We start from the raw sequence: 10,383 nt of genomic DNA on the forward strand, positions 1-10,383 counted from the left end.
TTAGATGGATTTATAATTATATAACTCTAAGGAACCAGTGGTGGTTATCATGGTTTGAAATCCTAAGAATGAGAACTAAGGTAAAGGCCCTAAAGAGAGAGATGAGGTGGATTGTTTTGATAAGTTCACGGACAAATGAAGGTTATGTTGTATAGCATAATGATGTGTGAGTAAAGGCTATAATAACATTATGATAGTGTAAGAATGGTGGCTGAATTATGATGATATAATTGTATGTAGAAGGTAGTAGTTTTAATGTTGGGACTATACATAAACGGTTACTGTTGTAGACAACATGTAATGGTATGATCTAAGTTAGTTCCTTATGATGTAAAAGTGGAACTGTAAGGGTTGACAACATAAGAACTCGTACTCTAAGATCAGAGTCAGTGGATGCTTATGGATATCCAAACCGGGTACACACAAGAAACATGGCTGAAAGAAAATAGTAAGGATGAGATAAGCATTTAACAAGTTAAATTTGATGTCAAGCTTAAACTGGAATCTAAATTTTGAGGACAAAATTTCTTAAGGAGGGGAGAATGTAAACCCCCGTAAATAAAAATAAATAATAAAAAAAAAACAGCACATAGGATCGAAGTAATGACATTTCGATGAGTAATGGATATTCGGTATGAAAGAAATGAATAAATAGTAGGAATGACAATAAATGTGTCATGTGAGAGAGAGAATGATCTCCATAAATAAATTTAAAGATATTGTTGAAGTCGAAAAGAGAGTCATGATTTTTAGTTTAAAACTTGTAACGTTAGCGAAACCAGTGACGAGTTTCAATGGATAAAAGAATAAGAAAAAAAAACCAGAAGATATGTAAACCCTGGTCAAAACACGTATTTTGACAAATTAATGATAAATGTGGTAACATTGAATTTATTGAGTATAAATTAAGGGGAAATGTCACGAGGATCTAAGTAAATAAATTAATGCATGAAATTCAGATTTTAGCGTAAAAGACATTGATTGTCTAGTTTTACGGTATCGATGATATATCTCAATCCGACCGTTGGATCGGGCTGAAATTTTATAAGGAATCTCCAGACATATTATTTTATATTAGGTTAAAATTTCGTGTCAATCGGAGGGATTTACGAGGGCACTGAAAATCGGGTAAATTGAAGAAGATGACACAGGGGGCATTAATAAGGGCATTTTTGTAATTTTATCAAAACAAATACTCTCCTCTCCTCTCTTTAAAAACAGAGCATGTCCTCTGCAAATGGAAAAACAGGAGGGAGACCATTTGTTTTGTCCCATTTTCTTCATTTTCTCTTCATTTCTTCAAGCTAAATCAAAAGGGAGTGTGCTTAGGAGGATTATATCCAAGAAAACAAATTAAATGACAACTTAGAGAGTTATAGAGCTTGAGAGAAACAAAGAGAAGAAGCTGGAAATTGGAAGAGGAGGACATGATTTTTGTAAATTTTTGCAAGAATTCATTTAAATAAGTTAAAGTAGCAAAGGTAAGCAACATACCCTTTAGTAATTTCGTTTTTCTCTCTTGTTCTTGCATGAGGAGAAGAAAACCTCCAAGTTTAAAACTCTAGGGTTCATGTAAATATTTTGGGGGAGTAATTGTTCATGTGAATTTCAAGATTAATTGCATGGTAATGGCTTGATTTGCTGAAAAATAGAAGGAATAAATTGATTTGAAACTATGGGTTTTGGGATTGCAACAGGGCAGAAACTTCGGCAGCCATACTTTTACTTTGCACCTTTGGATTAGATTGATTTTTGGATATGTTATTATACTCAATGTCACCTACATTCTGACCGGAGGGATTGCAAATATCAGACTTCGTTTGAGGGCTGTCACCGGAGGAACATTTCTGGAAAATCACCCTTCAAGACAGCTTTGTTCGTCGGCCGTTATATCATCGTTTCACCGTTGGATTGGTCTGGATTTTGGATATGTTATTCATCCAGATGTTATATAAATTTTGAACGGTTTGGATCGGAAAAGAACACTCCTACCAGAAATTATACTTCCCGAACAGCAGGTCTCTAAATTTCAGGTCAGTCCACTATTGTTTTGATATCGAGAGGTTTAACCGTTGGATGTATGTTAATTTTGGATATGTTATTCTAATGATGATGATGTATAATTCCACCGTTTGGATTTATTGAATTCTAAATTTACAGAATGATGTTTTAAGTTTGGTTTGAGAAATATTGAATGAGAATATGAGGTTTAGCATAAAAAGTATGTTTTGGGACTAAGGATAATGGCAATGGGTTTAATGATGATGGTTGTGTTTGTGTTATGTTTGAGTCATGTTTGATGTGTTGATAAGTGATGATATAGTTAAATTCTATAAAGAATAGTGATTGACTAATACTTTGGTTGTGTTAGAATGGGAAATCATGTTGTAAGTTGAATTATGATATAAGGAATCATTTTGAGTGTGCTTTTGGAAAAATTTGGCATGTGTAGTCATTGATGAAATTTAAGTTAAATTACATTGTTTGGTGATAGATTAAATGTCTTGGGACAAAAGAAAATCGGTGACGAAAAGTCATGCCCTTTGGACATTGAAGATCATCGATGAAAAATTGAATTAAATGGGCGTTTAATGTTAGTGTAAATAAATTCTAATGTAAATGAATTTAAATGACAAGTAAGAAAATAAAATACATTCATGGAAATTGTTTACAGAAGTATTTGATTTTGTGAATTTATGAATATTATGAATAAATCGAGAAGATTCAATAATGATTCAGGATGTTATATTAAAAATGTAGGAGAAGCATTCACTCGACTTCTCAGGAGCTCGTATAGTAGGAGCTTAAGGAGGGACTGCAAGAGGGGCACAACAACAACAAGGAAGAGTGAGTTGAGCTTCTGCAGCTGGTAGGTGTTCTATACCTACACTTTTTATGTAGCGTTAATTTACTAACTTATTAAATTCTTGGTCTTTGCGTCTATGGGTGAAACCACAAAGAGAGAGGATAAAGTGAAATAAACGAGAAATTAAAAATGGATTTGAGTACTTGACTGGGTTAAGAATATGGATTACACTAATAGACTTCGTTGATGATCATTCCTCGAACTTGATTAGCCGGTCCCGAATGCGGAGGCTAATGATGTTAGTAAGGTTTCCTAACATCGGCATAATCATCCCTGAAAACGAGGGATGCTGAACTTGATTAACTATTCGGGTGAGAATAGTTAATGATATTGACCGGTGCTGTCAATATCGGCAATCACACTAAACTTGATTAGCCGGTCCCGAATGCGGAGGCTAATGATGTTAGTAAGGTTTACTAACATCGGCATAATCATCCCTAAAAACGAGGGATGCTGAACTTGATTAACTATTCAGGTGAGAATAGTTAATGATATTGACCGGTGCTGTCAATATCGGCAATCACACGAAACTTGATTAGCCGGTCCCGAATGCGGAGGCTAATGATGTTAGTAAGGTTTACTAACATCGGCATAATCATCCCTGAAAACGAGGGAATGTGAACTTGATTAACTATTCGGGTGAGAATAGTTAATGATATTGACCGGTGCTGTCAATATCGGCAATCACATGAAACTTGATTAGCCGGTCCCGAATGCGGAGGCTAATGATGTTAGTAAGGTTTACTAACATCGGCATAATCATCCCTGAAAAATTAGGGATACTGAACTTGATTAGCTATTCAGGTGAGAATAGTTAATGATATTGACCGGTGCTGTCAAGATCGGCAATCACACGAAACTTGATTAGCCGGTCTCGAATGCGGAGGCTAATGATGTTAGTAAGGTTTACTAACATCGGCATAATCATCCCTGAAAACGAGGGATGCTGAACTTGATTAACTATTCGGGTGAGAATAGTTAATGATATTGACCGGTGCTGTCAATATCGGCAATCACACGAAACTTGATTAGCCGGTCCCGAATGCGGAGGCTAATGATGTTAGTAAGGTTTACTAACATCGGTATAATCATCCCTGAAAACGAGGGATGCTGAACTTGATTAACTATTCGGGTGAGAATAGTTAATGATATTGACCGGTGCTGTCAATATCGGCAATCACACGAAACTTGATTAGCCGGTCCCGAATGCGGAGGCTAATGATGTTAGTAAGGTTTACTAACATCGGCATAATCATCCCTGAAAACGAGGGATGCTGAACTTGATTAACTATTCGGGTGAGAATAGTTAATGATATTGACCGGTGCTGTCAATATCGGCAATCACACGAAACTTGATTAGCCGGTCCCGAATGCTAAGGCTAATGATGTTAGTAAGGTTTGCTAACATCGGCATAATCATCCATCAGCATAATCATCCCTAAAAATGAGGGATACTGAATTTGATTAACTATTTGGGTGAGAATAGGTAATGATATCGACCGGTGTTGTCGATATCGGCAGTCACATGAAACCTGACTAGCTATTCCTGAAGTGAAAGCTAATGGTGTCAAGAATCTTGACATCAATATTCCCGGAAATATTCCTAGATATTATGGAAAGAAAAATCTGATTGGCTATTTCATGTTAGAAATAGTTGACAACATCAATCAGTGGTATTAATTTTGATGTTTACAATGAACTTGATTAGCCGATTCTGATATGGGAGACTAATAACATTAATGAAAATTTATTAGTGTCAGCATTCCCTTCCAAGTTTTAGGGGAGAGGTATTATAATGATATTTCTGATAGGGAATAATTAAAAATATTAATGAAATGGGGATTGACATCTTGATAGGATTATTCATTCAGCCTTGAAGAGGCGGATATTGATTGGAAATTATGGAATAAGATGGGCGGAGGAACTAGTTACCCGGTAATGGGCTAGTGGCATTAGTTTTGTTTTCTAATGACCGGAATATACAACTTGAGTTAAACTTACTTGTGTGGTGTTAATATTGTCAGGATGACTGACTTGTCAGATTATAAATGGAATGTTGGACGATACCTAATTGTTAAACAAAAATGGTAATTTATGTTTATGTTATGGATTATTGAAGAAAAAAAAAAGAGAAACTGATGAAGATCTAATTCTTGTGAAGGATGGAGGCAAATATCGTATCGCTTGGGATGTGAAAATAGAAGTTCATTAACCATGGTAGGTGTTATACACTTAAGGAATGCAATGCTATATATATATATATATATATATGATGTATTTTGAATTAATTAATGAATTATAATTGATATAATTTGAGAATCATGTCCCGCGCACATGGAGGATGTCAAAGAAATTATGACTAATAATGTAAATATGTTGTAGTAAGGTTTCGTGTAGTTGCTGGCATGATAAGAATTTGGTGATAATTATACTAGTGTAATAAAATGCCAATAATAGTGATAGATAATGAAATTTGGCCTTAATTATAGTGGTCAAATGAGATTAGGTTGATGAATTAAATAGAATGATGTATGTATGGTATTCATATTATTTGAAGATGGATCGGATGTGAATATTGTGAAAATGATGGCAGGTTCCATGATAATGAGAGATTTTACTGAAAATCTAAAGAAACATTGGAATGTGTCGAAATAGGCACAAGAAATTTGTAAGTTGAATATATTTATAAACTAAAATTGGACCGAAATCATGACGAGTTTGACAACTTATATGGAAAAGCCATAATGGGTATAATAGATGTTGGGATTGAAATTGATATAAAGAGATAGAGTAAGAGGGAGAGAAATCACATGGTAGATATTATAATGGATTAAATGCGCTCGTGAGGTGAAACAAGACACAAAATGAAAATGTTGAATGATTCTAGGAAGGATGAATAGAGACGTAATAATGGAAGGATAAATGAGAATTTCAAGGAACTATGATTGTATATCGTTGAATATATGTTTAATTACTTGTGCATGTATTGTGTGATTTTCCTTTTATGCTATATTTATTATATACATTATGAAATTACAGGTCCTTCAGATTCACGCCAGGAGTAGCGTTTTAGGTCCTCTAGTCTCCTTTTGTATGATTGAATAAGAAGATGAACATTAATGTATTTTGTCTTTAAGGAACTAAATGACTTAATATGTAATAGTACTCCTTTTACATTAAGTGTCGGACATAAAAATGTAATATTATGTATTTGTAATCTTAGTTTGTTTACTTGCAATTGTTATGAATTATGTGTGTTAATGGGAAAGAAATGAGCATGCGAAATGTGAGGCATGTACCATGAATGATGTCTTGTTAAGGTTCTACATGATTATGATATGATTGAGAAATGAGTATAACTATACAGGATGATTGTCGATAACTTGGGACCTCCAGGTATAAAGGAAACTCTGCCGAAATTTCAGTGGAAATTTCGGCAACTCTCGGACAAGTTCGGTGGATGAAAAAAAAATACCCATTTTTTTAAAAGTTAAGGCTCAAAGTTCTTTTATGAATGTACTAAATTACAGGGTGTTACACAATTTTCAAAGTTGATTTCTCGTTCTACAGCGATTCCGTTTTCGCTGACGATTTCTGCATCAGCATTGGCTTAGTGTTTTTGACAATTCCATGTGTTAGCCATGAATCTATTTTTGCTATTGATTTCACGCGTAGGTCGTGCTGTCTATTCCACACGTCAGCTGTCACTCAGATTTCAGTTGTGATTTCAGGCTCTCCAGTGATTATGTTTTCGCTGACGATTTCTGGTCAGTAGTGACGCCGTTTTCACTGACGATTCCATGTGTCAACGACGACTCATTTTTTCTCTATTGATTTCATTTGTGAATTGTGGATTAGTATTCGTTGTCGATTACATCCGTCAGTCGTGACTCAATTTTCAAAGATGATTTCTCGTTCTACAGCGACTCAGTTTTCGCTGACGATTTCTGCATGAGCATTGGCTTAGTGTTTTTGACAAATCCATGTGTTAGCCATGAAATTATTTTTGCTATTGATTTGATGCGTAGGTCGTGCTGTCGATTCCACACGTGATGTCACACATATTTCAGTTGTGATTTCAAGCTCTCCAGCGATTATGTTTTCGCTGATGATTTCAGGTTAGTAGTGATGCCGTTTTCGCTGATGATTTCAGGTTAGTAGTGTCAACGATGACTGTTTTTTCTCTATTGATTTCATTTTTGAATCGTGGATTAGTATCCGTTGTCGATTCCAACCGTCAGCCGTGACTCAATTTTCAAAGTTGATTTCTCCTTCTATAGTGACTGAGTTATGGCTGACGATTTCTAGATTAGTATTGGCATAGTGTTTTTGACAATTCCATGCGTTAGCCATGAATCTATTTTTGCTATTAATTTCACGCGTAGGTCGTGCTGTCGATTCCACATGTCATCTGTCACTCATATTTTAATTGTGATTTCAAGCTCTCCAGCGATTATGTCTTCGCTGACGATTTCTGGTCAGTAGTGACACAGTTTTCACTGACGATTCCATACGTGAACGATGACACTTTTTTCTCTATTAATTTCATTTGGGAATCGTGGATTAGTATTCATTGTCGATTCCATCCGTCAGCCGTGACTCAATTTTCAAAGATGATTTCTCATTCTGCAGCGACTCAGTTTTCACTGACGATTTCTGCATCAGCATTGGCTTAGTGTTTTTGACAATTCCATGCGTTAGCCATGAATCTATTTTTGCTATCGATTTCACGCGTAGGTCGTGCTTTTGATTCCACATGTCAACTGTCATTCAGATTTCAGTTGTGATTTCAAGCTCTCCGGTGTTATGTTTTCGCTGATGATTTCTGGTCAATAGTGACGCAGTTTTCAGTGACAATTCCATGCATCAACGATGACTCTTTTATCTCTATTGATTTTATTTGTGAATCGTGCAATAGTATTCCTTGTCGATTCAATCTGTCAGTCGTGACTCAATTTTCAAAGATGATTTCTCGTTTTACAGCGACTCAGTTTTCGCTGATGATTTCTGAATCAGCATTGGCTTAGTGTTTTTGACAATTACATGCGTTAGCCATGAAACTATTTTTGCTATTGATTTGATGCGTAGGTCGTGCTGTCGATTCCACACGTGAGGTGTCACTCATATTTCAGTTGTGATTTCAAGCTCTCCAGCGATTATGTTTTCGCTGATGATTTCAGATTAGTAGTGATGCCGTTTTTACTAACGATTCCAAACATCAACGATGACTCTTTTTTCTCTATTGATTTCATTTGTGAATCGTGGATTAGTATTCGTTGTTGATTCCATTCGTCAGCCGTGACTCAATTTTCAAAGATGATTTCTCGTTCTACAGCGACTCAGTTTTCGCTGACGATTTCTGGATCAGTATTGGCATAGTGTTTTTGACAATTCCATGCGTTAGCCATGAATCTATTTTTTTATCGATTTCATGCGTCGATCGTGCTGTCGATTCCACACGTGAGCTGTCACTTAGATTTAAGTTGTCATTTCAAGCTCTCCAGCGGTTATGTTTTCGCTGGCGATTTATGGTCGGTAGTGACGCAGTTTTCACTGACGATTCCAAGCGTCAACGATGACTCTTTTTTTTTCTATTGATTTCATTTGTGAATCATGGATTAGTATTCGTTGTCGATTCCATTCGTCAGCTGTGACTCAATTTTCAAGGTTGATTTCTCGTTCTACAGCGACTCAGTTATGGGTGACGATTTCTGGATCAACATTGGCTTAATGTTTTTGACAATTCCATGTGTTAGCTATGAATCTATTTTTGCTATCGATTTGATGCGTAGGTCGTGCTGTCGCTTCCAAACGTAAGGTGTCACTCAGATTTCAATTGTGATTTCAAGCTCTCCAGCGATTAAGTTTTCGCTGACGATTTCACGTGAGTAGTGACGCCGTTTTCGCTGACGATTCCATACGTGAACGATGATTCTTTTTTCTCTATTGATTTCATTTGGGAATCGTGGATTAGTATTCGTTGTCGATTCCATCCGTCAGCCGTGATTCAATTTTCAAAGTTGATTTCTCGTTCAACAGCGACTCAGTTATGGGTGATGATTTTTGGATCAGCATTGGCTTAGTGTTTTTTCCAATTCCATGTGTTAGCCATGAATCTATTTTTTCTATTGATTTCACGCGTAGGTCGTGCTGTCGATTCCACATGTCAGCTGTCACTCAGATTTTAGTTGTGATTTCAAGCTCTCCAGCGATTATTGGAGATTTCTGGTCAGTAGTGACGCAGTTTTCACTGATGATTCCATGCATCATTGATGACTCTTTTTTTTCTATTGATTTCATTTGTGAATCGTGGATTAGTATTTGTTGTCGATTCCATCCGTCAGCCGTGACTCAATTTTCAAAGTTGATTTCTCGTTCTCCAGTGACTGATTTAGTGGTGATGATTTCTGGATCAGCTTGGCATAGTGTTTTTGACAATTCCATGCGTTAGCCATGAATATATTTTTGCTATGAATTTCATGCATATGTCGTGCCGTCGATTCCACACGTCAGCTGTCACTCATATTTCAGTTGTGATTTCAAGCTCTCCAGCAATTATGTTTTCGCCGACGATTTATGCTCAGTAGTGACGCAGTTTTCACTGACGATTCCATGCGTCAACGATGGCTCTGTTTTATCTATTGAATTCATTTGTGAATCCTGAATTAGTTTTCGTTGTCAATTCAATCCGTCAGCCGAGACTCAATTTTCAAAGATGATTTCTCGTTCTACAGGGACTCAGTTTTCATTGACGATTTCTGGATCAGCATTGGCATTGCGAATTTGACAATTCCATGCGTTAGCCATGAATCTATTTTTTCTATCGATTTGATGCGTAGGTCATGCTGTCGATTCCACACGTGAGTTGTCACTCAGATTTCAGTTGTGATTTCAAGCTCTCCAGCGGTTATGTTTTCGCTGACGATTTATGGTCAGGAGTGACGCAGTTTTCACTGATGATTCCATGCGTCAACGATGACTCTTTTTTCTCTATTGATTTCATTTGTGAATCATGGATTAGTATTTGTTGTCAATTTCATCCGTCAGCCGTGAGTCAATTTTCAAAGTTGATTTTTTGTTCTACAGTGACTGAGTTATGGGTGACGATTTCTTGATCAGTATTGGCATAGTGTTTTTGACAATTCCATACGTTAGCCATGAATCTATTTTTGCTCTCGATTTCACGTGTAGGTCGTGCTGTCGATTCAACACGTCAACTGTCACTCAGATTTCAGTTGTGATTTCAAGCTCTCCAGCGATTATGTTTTCGCTGACGATTTCTGGTCAGTAGTGACGCAGTTTTCACTGACGATTCCATGCGTCAACGATGGCTCTGTTTTATCTATTGAATTCATTTGTGAATCCTGAATTAGTTTATTTGTCAATTCAATCCGTCAGCCGAGACTCAATTTTCAAAGATGATTTCTCGTTCTACAGGGACTCAGTTTTCATTGACGATTTCTGGATCAGCATTGGCATTGCGAATTTGACAATTCCATGCGTTAGCCATGAATCTA

General features: G+C 36.4%; 1 long non-coding RNA gene across 1 annotated transcript; it reads left to right on the top strand.

Moving 5' to 3' along the window:
* The first annotated feature begins 1,688 nt into the window (after positions 1-1,688).
* On the top strand, positions 1,689-6,171 carry LOC133697023 (uncharacterized). Its single transcript, XR_009842799.1, has 4 exons — positions 1,689-2,033; positions 2,761-2,869; positions 5,028-5,083; positions 5,906-6,171. It is a non-coding gene; the product is annotated as an uncharacterized LOC133697023 (long non-coding RNA).
* Positions 6,172-10,383: the final 4,212 nt, after the last annotated feature.

Source organism: Populus nigra, chromosome 6 (assembly GCF_951802175.1).
Source record: "Populus nigra chromosome 6, ddPopNigr1.1, whole genome shotgun sequence".
NCBI lineage: Eukaryota > Viridiplantae > Streptophyta > Magnoliopsida > Malpighiales > Salicaceae > Populus > Populus nigra.